At 41.2% G+C, this 19,815-nt stretch overlaps 1 long non-coding RNA gene across 1 annotated transcript in view; it reads left to right on the plus strand.

Moving 5' to 3' along the window:
• LOC125322616 overlaps positions 1-19,815 on the plus strand; it is a 235,961-nt gene that overhangs the window by 14,909 nt on the left and 201,237 nt on the right. The window contains exons 2-5 of the long non-coding RNA XR_007202114.1: positions 208-295; positions 2,383-2,534; positions 3,242-3,380; positions 17,366-17,485. This is a non-coding gene — a long non-coding RNA (uncharacterized LOC125322616). The remainder of the gene's footprint in view (positions 1-207; positions 296-2,382; positions 2,535-3,241; positions 3,381-17,365; positions 17,486-19,815) is intronic.

Below are 19,815 nucleotides of genomic sequence, written 5' to 3' on the forward strand. Positions count from 1 at the left end.
TCAGCTGACCACATTTTAGCTGTAATGGTGAGAAGCAGATGGTTAATAGCCATTGTTATTTTTCTTTTCAGTATATAAACCATTGCAGGGGGAAATAAAGGTATTGGTTTTACTGGGGAGAGGCAAGGGATTGCATGCATCCTGCACTTTTCTCTTTGGGTGAGCGGGTTGTCATCAAAATCATATGGTCTGTGCTTTGATTTGTAGAACTTTTCCTGAACATTGGGCTTGCCTGGAGATGACATTGAAAAGTTCCCATATTACAGGCAGACAGCTGAATGCCCTCGAGCTGAAAGTAAGACCTTGCTTGACTTAGAAAATGAATGTCATTTTTCTGGTGTTGTTATTGAAGGTAGTATTATACTCCTGTGTATCTGAACATGACAGCAGTTACAGCATGGGTAAGTGCTTATAATCAGCTGTGATAGTGTTTATTTTAGAAGTTGAGTGAATCATTAGAAACATGCTTGCTGAATGATTTTATTGGGGAAAATGATTGCCTTGCAGCTATGTAAACTCACAGACAACCAGAAAATTATGTGGTACCAAGTTATCACAACACCTTAGATACATTCTCTGTTGTAGGTATCTCCTCAGATTAGCAGGTTGTATTTGAGAGTGCTGTTTGTCAACTACTCTTTTTAATTTCTGTCCTAATTTTCCTTCCTCTGGTGAGAAATTCTGTTTTCCCATCTCCTCTTCCCTACAACTTAAAATATCTAGTATTCCAGTATACCTCTGTCAACACTCTACATTCCTGCAACTGAGTTATTCTTCAGCATTGATTATTGTTCTCCTATCAGGAAGCTGTAGCAGCAAAGGGCCACAGTATTCATGTCTGTTTGACTCCCTAGATTTGATTCTAAGCTCTGCAAAACCCACCCAAGGTCAAACTCTCGATTTATTTGAGAATTCAGACTTCTTATCCCAGGTCCTGTGAGTGATCTCTTCATGTGGGTGGCCTGTGTGCTAAAAGGTTGGGCCTTGCATTTTTCTATCCAAGTCACATGTGGGCCTCTGGAATCTCAGAAATTTTCCACTTGACAGAAGAAAGGGACTTCAGAAGCACTGCTATAAGTACTTAGAAAGATAGGCTAAGAAAATGTTTCAGTGTACTGATACCATACTCTCCTCACTTTTGAAAAATGGTGGCATATTTCTTTGAATCTGCAGTTTGGCGTATTTGTGGGTATAGGCTGGTTTTGACCAGGATTTTCTTGTCTGTCTGCAGAAATGGCAGAAGGGCTTAGAAAGCTGCAAGATCCAACTTTAACTTGCATCAGTTACACCAGTATGTTCTGTCTTCATTGAATTTTGAATTGGCCCTGATGTCATGATGAGAGCTTCCTGAGTTCCAGGATGCTGTGAAAAAACACTGTTCTTTAGGAATCAGTATGTTAAAGCTTCAGCAGATGTGCCGAAGGAATATCTTTGGGGTTCCTGGGCTTAAGATGCAAGTCACTGGTTTTGATTAAGTACAGGCTTATTATTAGAGAATGGTCTCAGCAGAGGCAAATTACCATTTACAGGTGAGAGAAGTGGCCCATTTCCTTTGCCTTTAAGGAGAACATTGTCATTTTTTCCCAAGTAGATATGAGTTTACAGTTCTTTCACACAAATGACTTACTGTGAAGTCTTCTGTAAGCAATATGGTGGGTCATTAATGGCCGCAGAGGAGGCAGTAAGTGGTGACAAGTATCTGCAGGTGAAAGCCGAGTAGATAAATATAAGGTACTTTGGAACCTGTTCCCTTATCTAACCTTTTAAGGTTGCCATTAACAGTTTCCTGCTTATCCTTCAGTTGAAATCTCTGCTCACCTTGAAGAAGCCGATTGTTCAGTGGGAAGACTCATTAGGAACTCTATCTTGCTCCATCTCAGCAATTGGGCGTACAGCTCTGAGGTTTTATTCCCACTTCAGGATGGGAAGGCTGCTTTAAGTAACAAAATGTTGCTGAAGTCTATTGTCTTTGGCTGTCAGGAGTTGCTTGCTTTAAAGAGAAAGACTGTGTAGTTCTAATTATTTTTTTTTTTTTCTTTTGGTGTGTATATCCTTTTTTGGGCCCATTTTGAGACTAAAACCATGAGGTATCTCAGGGGGGTTATGGTTAGCTCATGCTATGCAGAATTACACACAGTAGGAAATCTGGGGATTTCTCGCTCTTGCTTCAGTGACTCTAGCAGCTTGCCCAGCAATCCTAAGTGACATGTTGTAAGGGTCATGGGTTTGGAGCAAAGCCAGCACTAGTATTAGCAAGCAGAATTCCTTATGACTCCACCTTTTTTTTTTTTGTGTTATTGGCCCAACACAAGCAGCAAAAATAACGTGTCTGAACCTGTTTCCTTGTCTGTTCTGGTAGTTACCCATTTTCTTCTCCCCCAGTTCAGGGAAAGTGGGGAAAAAAGGTTTGCCTTTGCCCAGCAGCACTGCAGGTGTCTGTCCCTCTGAAAGAGTCCCAGCGGTGTGGGCGTGCTGGAAAGAAAAATCCCCAGTGACTTCACCCAGCTTGGCTTGTGGTGGTTACTCACAATGAGGTAATTTTTTTCTAATTTTTTTTCTGCACGTTTAATGCTTCATCTGAGATTTTGCATATAAGTGAAACTGCAGGTCTGGGACTGATTCAGGGAGTTTTCTCTGCAGAGTAATTTTGGTGAGTAAACACAGATAAGAGGAAGCTGGGTTAATCCAATAACTCCTCCTTCAAGGGCAGGTGCAGCATGTGGCTCAAGGTACAGAACAGAGGAAATGCCTTGTTGACACAGGTGATCAGAGTGAAGTGGCCAAAATTGATATAATGATATGAGTTTGCAATGCAAAGCCCTGCTTTCTCAAGGCTGCTATTTGCAGCCCTCCGTAGCACATAGAGGTCTTTCACCTCTGTTTGGTCAGGCATCCTGTTGTGAGTGACTTCCCAGCTCCTCTTCATGATCTCTTGGTAGCTGCATTGCTACAGTGTAGCTTGGACTGTGCTGTGTTAACCTGAAAGGATTATTAAAATAAACTCTGAGTCATATATGAGCCGTATGTGGGATAAGATGGTTATCAAGGTTTATTTTTTCTTATAATTAGGTCTCTTAAATATTGCCTCATTAGATATCTTCCGTGACTGTTGGAAAAGTCCTCAGGGGACTAGTGGTTGTTTGTTTTCAAGGCAAGTTCACATGATAAATACAGAAGCTTGCAACTCTGTTTAGGTTTTTTTATTAATGACAATTAACCAGGCCTTTTTCTTTAATCCTAGGTTCTTGTCCTGATTTCTCTCCAGCCTTTTTCCACTGCTATTACAGCTCTGGTATCCTATAGCAAGTAAGAACATAACATTACAACTGTTCACACGTGGGAGATGGAGGAACTGCATTAAGAGCCAATCAGATAGGAAGGTAAGAGGCTGCTTAGGTTTGTAGGGAGCCACTTCCAAGTTTGGCAAGCCGGGCTGGCGTGCCTTGGCCTAGGCTGAACTCAGCAGTGCCGGGTTTGTAATGGCTCTAAGCAGTTCTTTTCTACCCTGTCCTTAAATGTTTTTCACTCAGGGGTTCAGGCATGGCCTGCTTTGTTTCTGTGGTATTCCTCTCCTTTCTCCATGCTTAAGGGGCTGCCTGGGAAATAGCAGCATATGCTTTCCCCTGCTCTGCAGTAGCCTGAGCTTTCATGTTGCCTGTCCCTTGCCCTCTGCTCACATGGCTGTCAGCTGGCTCACCTCCATCTCTCAGCTCCTCTATGTGATAAGACCAGTGCTGTTCAGATACATTTTGGGAAGTGTCGGAAAATATCCAAGGAGACGTAGTTGTTTTTTCAGTCATCTTTTCTTCTAATCTCAGTCAGGAAATCTTGGTCTTCAAATTCTGCTTCTCCAGCAGTCACCACCATTTTTGCCTCCTCCTGCCTCTCCTCTCACTTCCCCTTCAAAAACAGGAATAACTGGCCTGGTGCTCCCACTTAGAGCTCTTGGTCCAATGGGCATGTGGGACACCACACATAGAAGTAGAACTGCTCTGAGAGAAAAAAAGGATGTTGCTGGCCCTTTGAGGCAGACCTCTGCCTTTCTCCTTTCCACTGCTGAATTATCTCTAACTGCCACGGGTTTTAGGTGAGGTGGTTAGATAGAACTAACTGCATAATATGATCTCTCTAATGATAGCTTTTACAGTCAAATGTTGCAAGGTTTTTTCCATTTCTTTCTTCATTATTTTTTTCTTTGTATTCTCCAATTCTTTTTTGTCTGCTAATACTGGGATATCTGAGATATATTTTTAGAAAAACTGGTGAATCTGGAATGCTCACAAATTTTAGTAATAATGCCTTTTATTTTCTGTAATGCTTCAAAGGTGCATACATTATTGGATACTTATCAATATTCTCCTCAATTCAAGAATTTCAGCCAAATAGTCAGGGACAAGGAGGAAATAACATGTGGTAGAAATGATCAGTCTTGTATTGGGAGCAATGAGTTGTGAGCAAAGACTATGAGGCTGGGACTTGTTTCTCTGCACGTTTTGATGGATTGATCTGTGATTAATCTGCAAACAGGAAAAAAAAAGGGGTAATTAACAACAAACATAAAATTTGGAATGCATAATCTGATGAGTCAGAGACATAGATTAACTGTATTTTACATTTAGGGACTATTTGGAAAGGTTAAAGCTAGGAGGAATTCTGGAATAGACTGCATCAGCAAACTGGTACTTTATTTACTCTGGCAAGGTTTTCAGCAGTAGGGAAGGCTATTCCAGGAGGTGTTAGTCTGGGCATGGTCAGCACTGGCTCAGAGTTTGTGTAAAATGCAGATTCAGGAGATTACTGGGGATAGAAGCAGACTTTAGGAGTTGTAAGGCGCCTCAGAACATCAGCCCGGTAGACTATTGGATCTGCTGAGACATTCTGTTCCCCCCTCTGGAAAAGAGGAATTGGCCCATGCTGTGGAATGACTAACAAATTGTCCCTGAGGACTGGCCAGTTAGGTAGGAAAATGTTATTTACCTTAAAAAACCACATTTTTACGCATATTCAGGATGCTAATAATAATCTGCCAGTGGAGCTCTGCCCTTTGCTCATAACTGTGGTCGTCTCTTCTCCACAGTGTGACTGAATGCTAGCATTTGTCATTTCACCCAAACTACTCATACACTAAAACTAACAATCTGGCCATCACATCTCTCCTGGGAGGCTTGGACGTGAATCATGGAAGAGGTGTTGGGCCTGTGCCACAAGTCATGGGAATTGTGGAAGGAAATTATTATATGCTAGATTTGTTTTATAGTAAGCCGTATACTGTCCTAGAATTAGACCCCTTCTTTATATTTTCAGGAGCCAAGTCAAGGAATCCTAACTCAGATGAAATTCCTCTTGTAGTTGGAAAGTTTGTCCCAAACATAATTTAAGTTTTCACTTTTCTTCTTGTTTACAGTCTTTTTCTTTCTTACATATTTTCTCTTTGGATTCAGGCTTATTTTTTCACCTGAAAAATCTGCCTTGATTCCTAGAGTGTCTGGTCAGTACTTTTCTTTTTTTACTTATTTCTCTTCTCTTTTATATAGTTAAAAATATTTGGCAGAACATCCTCACTTGAATTCTGGTCCATACATTTTTTTTTCTCCTGCATAATCTCACAGGTGAGGCGAGGGTTATGAATGTTCTTTCTGGAGATGGCAGATACCTGGGTTAGACCCTGTTTAAGCCTGGGGTTTAGTATATACTGCCCCAGGAGCTGAGGGCATTCAGTACAACACACACATAAGCCAGCCAAAGGGCCAGTGAACTCAGCTGCAGCAGAACATCCATTTGCTATCTGATTGTCCACTCTGAGTAACTCAGTGGTGGAAAAAGTACACTGATAAACTTGGTGCACAGAAGGTAGTAATTTCATAGCATGTCTTAAAAAGCAATCAGACACTTCCACCCCTAAAATATCTAACCTCCCCAAAAAACCCCAAACCCCAACCATAACCCCCAAACACTACAGAAAGGAATGTAAAACTTCCAAAGAGATACTGGGTTCTTTCTGCCAGAATTGTATTGTCTACAGTATCTCAGGTCAGGTCTTCTGCAGGAAACTAAAATAGCGCGTGGGAAGAACTCTTAAACCAGCCTCATAGAATTCACATGACATTTCATTATTTTGTAGAACTTGTTTTTAAATATGAAAAATAATTAAAAGGAGAATACAATTAAACTGAAATTAACTAAGGCTAGATAGATTTACCATAGGCAGCGATGATATCTGGAGCTTTACAAAAACCAACCTGTAATGCACATCTAAATGGTATTTTGAGATGTGTACTGAGCTTAAAAGAACTAATATTCCATTTGAAAAGAATAAAAGATACTATTTTGGAACTTATTCTTTTCTGAGGCACAGCTGAAGGGTGAAACCAAGCTTTTCCATACAGCTGTATGAGACAGAATTCATACTCCACCAAATGAGACCTTTATGCTTCCACCTGCGTATTATGGCTCTAATAAACACGTTATCAGCTCATGAAAATGATGGCAAACAGGTGACTGGAGGATTTGATAAGTCAGCAGCAAAGATTAACAGATTTTTCTCAGGGAAAAGGTACGAGAGATTCCTTTATTTAAAACAATTGCAGCATGTGAATTGACTGCACTTAAATCATTACTGGCAATTAGTGTGTGTCAGAAAGGTTGCAGCTGGCTCCAATTACAGGTAGAACTTTAAGAAGCTGAACTTAATTGTATGTGTGATAGTGAGAGGCTGAGCAAATGCATACCTACATAAATGTGATCCCAGTGCATAAAGGAGGGCAAGATCCTATGAGCTGGGACCTGATTATTGTAGCTAGGCCTAGTTCCTGCCTCCTGGGAAATAGATATTGTAGGGGGAAATTGATGGGAACACAGAAGCTCACCTTGCTGAGCTTCTTTGGGTGGTGGGGAGAGCTTAAGTACTATGTAATACAGGCAATACTTCTTTGTCTTTCTGTGGTAGGTTTGCCCAATTTAAGTCTTGCCAGTCATATCCAGCCTAGGCTGTATAATTGATCCATCCAGCTCAAAGCCAGCAACCTGGTGCTTCAAAGGCCCTGCAGCTGTAGCTGGGGAGTGATTTGCAGACTGCCTGGGTATTTTGATGGGGCACTCCTTCGTGTGCAACTGTCATATGTGAAAATCTCTTTCCTTGTATGATGGCAGTGTGTTGGACTCTGTGGTGTAAAGGCTCTTGGATTTACAGCTGTGTGCTTGGGGTGTTTCTGCTGTAGTCATTATCAGGATCTCTCTTAGTTGCGTTCCTGGCTATGGCCATGTGCCTTCACCCTGGTCATGAACCAAGGTGACTTTTTTGTCATTCCACTTCTCTGTCTGGTTGTGTGAGTGTGTTTCTTGTCAGGTGGCAAAATAGCGGTGTTTTGAATAGAAGACTAGTATGTGTCTGATCATATGTTAGGAATTGGGATTATAGTACGTTGACTGCTTTTCATACCTCCATCGAAGCAATATGACCCACTTTGCCAGAGAAATTTATCTTTAGGCTCTTGAAATTCCAGTTACACCAGTGATTGGTATCTCCTGATGAGCAATATTGCTTTGCCCAGCTCCTGTGCCCTGTTACAGGAGCTTTCAAGGACAGAAGGTAAATACTAATGTTCCCATTTAGGGATTCAGTACTGCATATAAACCTGATGTGTGTCCTTGTGTCAAGATGATGCCCTCAGGTGGAGCCCAGGCTTACTGCTGGCTTTTGGAGGGGCTTGTGTGCATTTAGTGGAAGAAGGGAGAGCATAGAAAGCATTCTATCTTTTTGTCTCTTTCATTCTATCTCTTGTACGTCTGCTGGAGGAGAGAGGCTTAACCTTTGTCGTCTGTGTACCACTGAGTCTTAGCTTCTGTTTTCCAATAAAAAGGTGTATCCAGATTACTACGTTTTTGAAAGATTTGGTTGAACAATTTCACAAGGTTGTTACTACTTCATTGGAACTGATTAATGAACTGCAGTGTGACTGTATTCATGTCTCCCTGTTCATTAGCCAGCAAACTGTGTCTGTGCGGGCAGCAGCCGTTCTGCAGTTTGCCTGCACTTGGGCTGATGCATGGGCACAGGCACCTTATTGGTTACTTGTATTGCTCATAAACCCATGTTTGATCAGCGGAACAGCTACCACGAAACTCATTAGAGCTGCTATTTTGGGAAAGCAGGGTGATGTTTCACATAACATGCGCTAATGTGCAAAGGCTGCCATGCTTGTAAAACTAAACTGGAACTTTGTTGGAGAAGCATTAAGCATTCCAGCGGTGCACACAGACCAAGTTTCAAGTAATTCCTCCAAAGTCTTCCCTATGACCGCTTTCCTACTTACATCCAAGTTCCACAAATGTTGCTATAATGGTGATAATATGTTTTAAATCCCTAGCTCTTCCTCCAGGATTTTGAGATGAAAATACTAGTCAAGTAGAAACTGGGAGCTGGGGAAAGAGAGTCTGGGATTCCCAAACTCTCCCTATGTTTATGTACTTTTTTTTGTATCAGCATCAACAAAGGTGCTTGCTGTGTAGTCAGCTGAGGTAGTTCTGTGGAGGTAAGGTTAGTTTGGTGTGTGAGGCCTTTGCAAACAGAAACACTGCTGTCTCTGTCCATGTGATTTGTTCAAAAGCAGCACACCCATTTTTGATACAAGTATATCCTGCCTTTACAAGAAATGATCTGTCATAGGTCTGGTAGTTAATGATCTGTTCTGTCACATTTATTACAGTTCACAGGGTGCCCACAGTGCTGTGGGGCCTGTGGATGCAGCTCCTAAGCACCACTGTATTGCAAATTTGTAGTTTTCACAATGGAAGGGCCCATCCAGCATCACTTCAGCTAAGCTGTGTGTTTTTTGTTGCTGTTAAGTTCCTGAGCACAGAACTGCCAACACAGGAGGTGACCTTCTGAAAGAAACTTTGAATATGTTAAAGCAACACATGGTACATCCCGTTCCTGGCTTTGTCTCATGTCTCAAGACAAAGGCCTGTTGTGTGAGTGAGAGGGATGTCATCATGTTCAGGGCTGTGCAGCTTGGTGGGAGATTTGGAGGTGAGGGTCTTAGCCATTATTGATGCTAAACCTAATATTTTATTCTGTTTAATTGTGAACAGAGAGATGAACTTCAACATGACCAGGCCCAGAGCAGAGCTGTAGAATATGGGAAAAGTAAGGAATAATGCTTGTTGAGACTGTATCCCTTCTCACAGACTCTTTGGACACCACCAGAGGCTAAGGGCAGGGCTGTCTGAGATATTGCAGGGCCATGTGGCTGTTCTGTTGTCACTTCCCTGTGAGTGCCCTGCTGGCATTGTCTAAGGCCTGTGAGCTGCCTTGAACCTCTTTGGTAGATTGAGTGTTGCCAGCTCCATGTAGTCCCTGAAGCTCTTGACACACACCAGAGACAGCTCCTTTTATTTTTTAAAATGAAAGCAGAGATGATCATCTAGTAAAGTAATTGCTGGGAGGATTTTGCCTACTAAGAAACAAAGTATTTCTGTTCTTAATGCAAATTTAAACAAATGAAATACTGCTCTTAGTGGCAACTCCAATGGACTATGCAAGAAAGTTCGTGTCATGAGAGAACCAGGATGCTAATGGGCTGTCCTGGGTCTTGCTGGCCACATCTTCTCTTTGAGGACTCCAAGAACTGCACAGATGTCTTTTAATTATACTTCCACAGCTGAATACTCTGCTTACTTTGTGGGAAAAACCTCTGTGTTAGGCAGTTCATTGTGAAGAATGGACGTTGCAAAGAGATTCCTCTCCCTTAGTGCATTTATTTCATGTAAGAAGGTTCATGGGGAGTAAAGTTTTGGAGAAGTAAATCCAATCTCACAGATGGGACATATTCTTTCATGTGCAGGCCTCTCGTGATTTGTTCTCTCACTGCGCATGTATTAGAATTTAGGAGCTGAACAAGGCACTTAGAGATACAACATTAGAGTACTTAATAAGGAAAGTATGTGTCTTTTTTTAGTGTTGAATTGTTCTTCAATGTTTTCTTTTGTCTTTAGTCATTATAGTCATATCACTTACCAGCATTGCCTGTATAGATATCTTAGGGACTTTTGGTGAGACCTGGGGCTTGGGAGGAGGGATTTTGTGGTGCTTTAGCTGCTCTGACTGTGTCCTGGGGCATAGCATTTTGGCTTTCAGGACTCCTGTACAGTATGCCATGAGACAGCTGTAGGAGTAACTGCAAAGAGAGGTGTAGCGACATATGAGAACTACAAATATGTAAAATTACCTGTAAGTTCTTTTAAATCACTCTCTGCTTATTATTATTATTTTCAATTATAATCCAGTTATGGGTCTGGGCAGTGTAAACCAACAAGAGAGCTCTGCTTCCCTTCAACAACCCTCATTTTGTGAAGTTACTCTCAGTTTCAGAGACTCTAACTTCCTTACATGCCTCCTCTGCCTCTCTCTCACCCACTCCCAACTGAGATGTCTAAAATGACTATTTCTGACAGTTTGCATTACATTCATGGCTATATCCTGTGTGTGGAAAAACAAAGCTTTAAAACATGATTTCATTGAACTGCAATCCTCTGAGAAATGAGAGCTCTGGTGACAAGGCCTGAGGACGCCGGTGCTCTGGGAACAACACTGGCTGTTGCAGAACTTGGGAAGAAAATAGGAAGTCAGCAATACTTGAGGTCACCTTATTATTTATTTTGCCCCCTCTGAAGATAGCAGCAATTGAGTTGATTCTTACTTGAAAAGAACTCTCCTTGTATTTCTGGCTTACTTTTAATAACCTGCCTTGTCTCCCCCCATGCCTCAAGCTGTGGTAGCATGCAGTTCACTGATGGCCCAGGCAGTATTTCAAAAGCCATGGGACATGTCTTTCTTCCTTAAAAATCTGTCTAGTGAAAAAGCACTTTCTTATTTTCACAGGTTTGTTATTCCCCTGTGTGGAGGCAGTCCCTATTTTGTTTCCTCCACTGCCATTCTCATCCCCCATATTTCCTTCACAATGTCTTCTCTGTGTTTGGCCATCAATAGCTGGGCTTCACTCTCCTCAGGGCTCCGACTGGTGGGGATTTGCCTTAACAGCCAGTCCTTTGGTAGCAGGGCTTTTTCTAAGACCTCTCACTCCCTTGGGACAAGCTGTCAGCCCACACAACTTGTCATGAACAAGGGAATATTTGAAGGTTTTTCTTAACTCACTTTCACATTTTTTCACATATTAGTATTTTTTTAGACCCTGTTGTGTTGTTTTAATTGAATCTTGCCACCAAACAAATGAACATTGTGCTGCCACTTCTCAGTTCCTTTATACAGACGTGGCTAAGAGAGTTTGGAGACCGTGCTACCTGCAGAAATGTTGAAGTCCATGCTGTGTATAATCGTGATGAATTACTTTCAAGCTACTCCATACATAAATCTGGTCACACCAGAACAAGAACTGTGGAAAGTATATAACATTAATATATACTCATTACATTCGTCCTTTCACAGGCTCCAAGGCTGTCAGGCTGGCCATGGGGTGGGGAACTTGAAGTAATGAGGAGTTAGATTTAGGCATTTTACTAGAAAGCATTGCAGTTCTCCATTGAAAGGGTGATGCCCTTTAAGAAACTGTGCTTCTGTGATACAATGCCTGTGAAGGAGTAATGAGTTCTATGTTTGTTTTTGTTTTTTATTGGTGGCAAAGAAGCTTGTCCCATTTTGCAAGTTTATTGAAAAAGGCAGGAGTTAAAAAAACCCCCAACACCTTGAAAACTCAGTTTTAAATTTATAGTGCAGCTTTCTGCTCTCTTTGAAACCAAAGACAAATTTCCTACTGATTTTATCAGGAGCAACATAAAGGCCTGAAAAGAAAAGTAATGCTCTTTCTCCCTCATATGAAAACATGTCATTGGGTTCCTCCCTGGATAGTTTTGGCTGTGTCATTACAAACATACACCAAGGACTGAATTTGGCCTCGCAATGAATAATATTTTGTTTATTCAGTTTGCAAACCTCTACTCAGAATGAAGGCCTCACTGGCCCCAAAATGGGGAGGAGGAATACAGAGAAGGCAGCCATGCAAGGTAGGGTTACTCCTTCAGTGAATAGGGGCTGTCCAGAGCAGGAAGTCAGTACCCAGAGAGAGAATTCTGAGCAGCGATGCCTCATGTTTGCCCTTACATCTGTCATATTGCTCATCTTCAGAGCTGCTGATCTTCTCTCTATTGCAGGGGAGCTAGTGTGGATTCAGTCATCTGCTTTAAGTCCCAGAATGGAAACTTTTGCTGAGGAGCTTTGCTGGTTTGGGTGGATGTCATGTCACATCAGGTGTTTTTCAGAGAAGAGTAGCACTTTAACAGCCAGCTCAAAAGGAGGGAATTTCCTTTCCAGACAGAATGAGAAGGCAGGTCTTTTGTTGATCACCAAGTCTGTGGTTTATTTAATTGGGTTTTTTTTTGTGTGCTGAAGGCCCTAGCTGGTGGTAGGGCTGCCAGGCTCCATTGCCAGCAGCATACTGTGGCACTAGGGCTTATATCTGACTTCCTACAGCTGCAAATGCTGACAGCACTAATATTTCACAATGCCTGGGACACAACCACTGGGATGAAGGACAGTCTTCTAACTGAATTCATGCAGTGAGAGAGGCTAAGGAAGAGTGGCTTTCTGCAGCTGTTCCTTAGAGAACTACCCCCTGCTTTTAAGTCACAAAGCCCGTTGCCATTGCTGAGTCTATTCTTGGTTTCTTATGCCCCAATGTGTTTCATTCCTGACTATTTTTTTACTTTGTGTCTTCCATTTGGACGTGATTTGGCAGAATGATTCAGGTCTCTGTTACCTTCAGACTGAATTCCTGCAATGGAGGATGAGGATGGAGACAAGTTGGAGACTCAGCTTGTGCAAAGAGCCGTGTGTTAGTTAACACCATTCTTGATTCACTAGAGCTAAGCCTTCAAGGTCAGGTCCTGCTCATGAAGGCTCCTGTTGAATTCCTTTTATCCTGTGGTTCATACAGCTGTACTGGCATGCAGTTACCTTCCTGCCTCTGACTTCAGTCGTGGTTTGCTGGTCGGCCTGCTCTCGTTATGTTAATTGTAGACGCTGGGCCCCTCCGTGTTGGGTATAGTTCTACTGAGGTTTGGTATTGAGAAATGCGGCACACCCATCACTGGAGCTAAAGCAAAGAGCATTTTTGTACACAAAGAGAGAGGATTTTTAGTCCTGTATAGATATAAATAATATTTTCAGTTATAAACGAACATGGAAAATTCTAATATATCGATAAGCTTCAGCTTTTAATACTATTTTGTTCCTTGGCATTTAAGTTTTGTCTCCAGTCACGATCAGGTATTTTCACTGCTGAGAGCCTCAGGGGCTGCTTTCTGCTGTGAGCTCTATCTCGGTGATTCACTTCTCTGGTCTCCTAAGTAGTTGGTTTGCTCAAGGTGGTGTAGCTGTTGTTATCCTTGAGAAAACACACAGGTCATGGCTGATATAGATAACAAAACAGACACTGTTTAAAAAAAACCTCAGTTCTGAGAGCCGATGTTGTTAATAATCCTTGATCTCCACTAGCTGCTTGTAAACTTGACAGTCTGCTTCAAGGGTAGACTGTTGGTATTTTCAGTTTTAACTAACAGGCAGCAGTGCTGTGGGATGCATTTTGGGATATCACTAGGATCAGAAGTATTAAACAGGGTTATAATCTAAACTGGGATCGCATCTGAGATTTCCCAGTCAGCACTGGACTCCCTCAGATCAGGTAGCTGTTGAAGCTGTAGTTGGCAGTCACACAAAAAACTAAGAATTTGAAATTGAGGTCAAAGTTGGTGACATGACTCTGTCTGTAACGATGATATGTTAGGGATTTACAGACTTTTTGTACTTTTTTAAAGGTGGGCCTATATAGGAAGACTTTCTGAGTTTTCGTGATTCCTCATGGTAATTGTATTCAACTCAGTTCTACAAGGGTAAATTGGCATGGGAGAACCCAGACAGATGAGAAACATAAGCAGTACAAAGCAAGTATGCACCATGATACAAGACCATATGGGCAGATTAAGCCCTACCTAAATGTGGGGTCTGCACCCTTGCTGAACTCTGCCACAGCCCAAGCAGTGCACAGTGCTGGATCCTTAGTGCTGGGAAATAAAAAAGTCCTCTTGTGCACTTTAGTGAAACTGTATCTGTAGGACAGGCTGTATTTATTATGTGCATGTTGGAAAAATGAGGTAAAGAAAGGAAAAAGGGTATAAACATTAAAAAAATGTATACATTTATTTTCAATACAGCATGCTACATGTAGCACAGTCAGTGTACTGCATGACTCTGGGCTCAGTTCAGATCCTGAAATTCCAAAACAGGAGAGTTTCTTTTGAACTCTCTAAGAGAGAGAGAGTGAATTTTGTGTGCATTTGAAGTTGATTTCAGATATGATCCTTGCAATAAAAGCACTTGATGGACATCTGATTTGTGATGTGCCCAGGGCTATGTCATTCTGTGGCATAAGTTGATAATGGGCCCAGCCAGCACACACAATGCTTGTTGTTCCTAGATCAGAACACATATGCAAGGATGGGAATGAAGGTTTAATGTGGAGAAGTCAAACACAGTCTCAGGCTTTTCCTATAGGCATGAACAAATCTCTTGATGCCTCTCCCTTTCTAATTTTAGTGATAGAGCTGTTGCTTTTGCAGGAATTTATAATTGCTGTTGGTTTCTTCACTTAGAACTTTCATGGCTTGTTTAAACAGCATTGCAGTTCTGGAGTTCTTTTGCAACATCTTAGGAGGGCACTAAAGCAATATAAAACAGACTAGGCCTGACCCCAGGGAAGTTAAGGCATGGGTTCAAAGAGTCTTACTTGCTCATTGTTTCTGCAATCCAAGGACAGCAATCGTGTTTTGCACCTGGAGTACTAGTTTGTCTGAGGCGCAAATTACCCCCAAATTTTGCTTTCTGTCTTCATGCCTTTCTACAGCTCTTAAGGGATCTACAGGGTTTTTTCCCAACTCTTCTCTAAAAAGATGCCTTTGTTTTTCCTGTCACTGCCATAAATGCTTCCCTGTGGGTCCTGGGATAAAGACAAGGATTGTACTTCTGAAAGTGGAACATCTAAATACTTCCCTTACAGCACACGAGGTTAAAGATAACATGATGTTAATTGCCTGTTGCTGTAATATCCTTGTGGAAAAACTGTTGTATTTCTGAAATTTTCTGAAGCATATTGCAAAAAGTCAGTACAGATTTAATCTCCTGGTCTGCCCAGACTGTCAGTGTGCCCTTGAGCAGGTTATTTTTTCTTTGGGTGACTCAATTTCTTATAACTGAAATAAGAACATTTGCCTAATGTTTTTTTTTATGCTGGTGTAAGGAGTACATTAAAGACTGTAAAATCCTTGTAGTTTGCAATGGTCAAGCCACATAAGTCATTAAGGCAGATGTTAAAATATCTCAATACACAATCTGGCCAGAAGAGCCTGGGTTCTCCATGAAGTATTGCAGCCCTTGCTTTGCCTGCCTGTGCCAGAATGCTGTACCGCCTTGCGTGTCACTGTTAAACAGCATTTTCCTTCTTGAGAGGATTTGTTAAAGAGCACCATTTTACTCCATCCCAGACAATGCAGACTGACTGAAATCTCTGGGAATGCTTACTGCAGACAGTAAGCTTTGAGGTGATGCTAATACCTCGTAAAGGACCCTCTAGCTAGAGGATCCTGCTGGTGCCTGAGTGTTAACTGAAGATGGTCAGGGTTTCTGTAGTGTCCTAGATCAACACACTTCATTGTAGTTCTCTGCATACTGCATCTTGCATCAGATCTGTCCCGTTAAATCAATGGTATTATTTAAATAAATTATTTTTATTAATTTATTATATGAAAAAGTTTAGAGCAAATTCCTTTGATGTGTGATATCCTAATCACACCCGTAGGGCATTAGCAAGCACAAGGCACATCTGAATGTCTCTAATTCCCTAGTGGTGTGATTATATCTCATAATATTCGCAACCCCCTGGAGCTTCTTTACTGGTATAAATAAATCAATTATTTAAGTCAAATACTTTGATCATTAGAAGCTGCCAGTGAGTGCTTGAATGCCTGAGCTGTGCAATTCACCAGGAATGATCTTGCTTCTCAAAATGCTGAGCAGCCAAGCTGAGCGCTACCAGCACTTCATATCAATCTGCTTTATAAATTAGATTAGAAGTCAGTTTCCAATACTTCATCCTGGATAGCAAGGAAGGGAGAACTTTACAGGGGTGGAAATATGAGATATTGCTGCCAACAGATCCTTTTATCATTTAACACTGCTGTCATAGGTTAAGTGTGAACTACTGTTCATATTAACTAATAGCTATTGTACTGAAAACTGACACAGGGATTCCAGCTAATGCACCATGAACCTGGTTCACACACACTGCATCATATTAACTATTATTTGCACATATGGATGGAAAGGAGTTTTGAGTCACTTGGGATATATAGCAAATTAGCATTTTATATCATATTAATGAAGTGCTAATTGCTCCTTGCAACCTTTTTTTGTGCAAATTGAATGGGTCCTATTTGCATTGTCATGTAACTGCTGTATTATCTTGCAGCACTTTCATTAGGATGAGGCAGCACAGAGTTCATCAAGGAAAAATATTAGTAATTGTGAGATAATTAGTTATGAAACCAGTATTGTTTAAAGTAGACCAGAGTTAGCTGCAGTTAACTTTGTTTTAGCTTGGGAATATTTTTATTAATAGGTTTTATAAAATATCTTTCATTTTGCATGCATTAAACTGACATCTTTACAAAAAGAGGTTCCTGCTTCAATATTTTATTTTTCAGTTCCTGTTTGTCAAGGTGTTTTGCATCATCTAATGAAACATGAAATATAGCAAAAAATATTAAATAAGGGAGTAGTTTATTGCTGGTCATTTGCCTCTAAAATTAATTACAAGTCTGGAGCTCTTTGAAATTGCAAAATAAGGAAATATCTCTAAAGATTTTGAATTTACACGTGTCTGTGAGTCTGATCAAACAACAGTCAAGTCTGTAAAACAATTTAAGAAATGTTGAAGATGTTACAGTTCTAATCATTTGCAGAATATTGTTGATGATCACAGACACAATTCTCCATAGGTGTAAAATAAAGCATGTGATATTTTCAGCCAGTACAGGTATTTTGGAGAAGAGAGGTGGAAAAAATGAGGTAAAAAAAATTGAAAGGTAATTTCATGCTAACTTGGGGATGTTTCCATGATTGTGGAGGAAGCATGATTAATTTCTGAAGCCTCTGTGGGAAACGCACCCAGACAAAATGACATAAATCCCCATTAGAGGATTTAAATGCTTTTGCCAAGAAAAAAGTGAGTTGAACTTTTGGTACACAGCCCTTTGCCAGTCAATTTATCCAGATTTAGGGCCTGCACCTTTTCTTTTTCAGTGAAGTATCGGATATGGACAGATTGCAAGTTACAGCTGAAGGTGGTGTGACAACTTTATTGCTGTTGCATGGGTGACATGTTGTCTTCGATTGGGAAATAGGCTGTGGACTTCCAGAAAGGTATGTACAAAGAAATGCTTTCAAATATTTGCAGTATTAAAACAAAGGTTGTTAATACTGATTGACTAATACTTTCATTCTCTCTCTTTTGGCTGTGTATGCTATGCCTGTCTGTAAATTTACACCTATGTGTTTATTGAAAAGGGAACCTCATCTTAAAAGACAACTGAATGAAGAGACTGTGCATAGTACAGTCTGTCAGAGTATATTCTCAAGAGTCTGCAGAGGAGGGCACTTAAGATTCACACCTCAGACATCCTGAGTACAGAAATAATTGCACAGGACCTTGTCCCAGGCAGGCATGAAGCAATGCAGCAAGGAAAGACCTTCTTGCTGATCTAGGCTTAAGACTTTTTCCAAACAAGCACAAGCAGCTCAGCAGATTTTTCAGACCTGAAGTCTAGATAGGGACATTTGCAAACTGCTTTGTTTTTCCCCTGTATGTCATCCTGGCTTACCTGATGAAAAAAATGTGGATCATCTGGATTTCAGTTGTATTCTGCCCACTCAAGGACCAAACTAGAAATACTTGATTATGGTACTACTTGCATCCAATTTGTACTCAACCAAAGGAACTGTATAAATGAGCAGAACAAAACTGTCTTTATACCTTTGCAAAATGCTTTCTGCCTTGTCTACATAATCTTTAACTTGCTGAAGTCTCTATGGTGAAAAATATTTTCTCAATCTCTTTTTTTTTTTTTCCCTTAAAAATACTTTGTAGCTCTTGCTATGGCATTCTGGGAAACTTCAGTAGATGGTTTTGAGAACACAAATATTATTTTATTGGTAAGTCTGAGTGCATCAGCAAAGTCTTACCTGACAGCACTGCACAAGCTTGCTGCATTGCGTGCGTCAGAGTTAAAGTTTTAATGGGCTGGTGAGTTATCACAACAAATGTGGACCCTGTGGGGAATTGTTTACTCTATGTAAGAAGATGAGGAGATCCTGGGTGTGGACAGGAGAAAAGGGTGATGTGGCAACCTCAAGAATTTTATGGGTTTATGTTAAACAAATAGCTGCAGTAACGTAGGAGGTTATCAGGAGCCACAGGAGATCCAAGAGCAAAGCTCTGGTAGAGAGATAGAGGAATCAGATGCACAAACATTCTTCCCTGCTGACAGGTAGGACTGCACTGGTATATTCCTCTGCTAATCCAAATGAGTCTGGAAGAGGAGCTGAGCAGAAAAGGGAACTTTTGGTAAATGAGGAAGGCTGCTTCTTGCTTCACAGGCCACTTCCTATTACATGCTCATCTCTTTTTCCAGGCAGAGCTGACAGGAGTCCTTGCTGAGCTCCTGAAGCTGATACTGGGCTATGCAGCTGCTAAGCTCTAGTTAGAGTGTAAGCCTAACTTAAGCTCATGGCTACCAAAAGTCAGTAACGTTTGACACAGTGACCTGTGGGAAGTGAATTCAACTTCAGTACCATTCCCTACAGTTACTTTGCCTGGTTAGAAAAGCACTCCTGATTTGCTCAACTGACACAGATTTTTTTTTTTGCTGTGCCCAAGGAAGCAAAGGGTTCTGATCATGAAGCGAAGCCAGCGTGTGTCAAGGATGGGAGACTTCAAGTCAGGCTTGGAGACACCTTGTTGCAATGGCTTGGAAGAGACTTAATTTCTGTTGCTGAGATCTGTATCTCTTATTTGTCTTAAAAAGGAAAAAAAAAAGATCACTTCCTTCTATGGGCTGATGAGTAAGAAGCTTTTCAGACACCTAAAATGAGTAATGTGAAAAATTAATAGTTTGGAGTCCAAAGCAAAGTTTGTGTGACCTCGGAAAGGGAGGGAGAGAGAGTTTTCAAGGGAATGACAAGAATCCAAAAATATTGATTTCAATTTGCCATGGGAGGGAGCAGGAGAAACAAGCCATTGGAACAAGTTCATGAAGCTTCCCACTAGCTGGAATGTTGAACAGCAGAGTGAAAACAAACATTTCTGTAAGGTTTACCTTCTCAGAAAAGATTAAGTCCAGTCCCTCTTGTCTTGCACTCTGTCACTGGTAGCTTCTGGTCCTGTTTGAAACACCAAAGAAGGCAGAACTTTCAGTGCTGGTGGCTTGTGGAAAAAACCCAAAAAAACTATGGAGGATGTTTTACTTCGGGCAGGGGTTTCAGGTTGCAGAAGGATCCAGCCTGTACACTTGTGAAGGGCTATCCTCAGCCTCTGGGACTGGAGGAAGATGAGGGTACAGTCATGCTCCATGTTCATTAGTGGTCTTCTAGGAGTGCCTGCATCAGGTAGCCCTCTGCCTTTCCTCAAAATCAGAGTCCTCAGCTTGGATTTCGTGAGGCATCCTGAGCCCACATGATTCAATTGTGTATTTGGT

The sequence above is a fragment of the Corvus hawaiiensis genome, chromosome 3 (assembly GCF_020740725.1).
Source record: "Corvus hawaiiensis isolate bCorHaw1 chromosome 3, bCorHaw1.pri.cur, whole genome shotgun sequence".
NCBI lineage: Eukaryota > Metazoa > Chordata > Aves > Passeriformes > Corvidae > Corvus > Corvus hawaiiensis.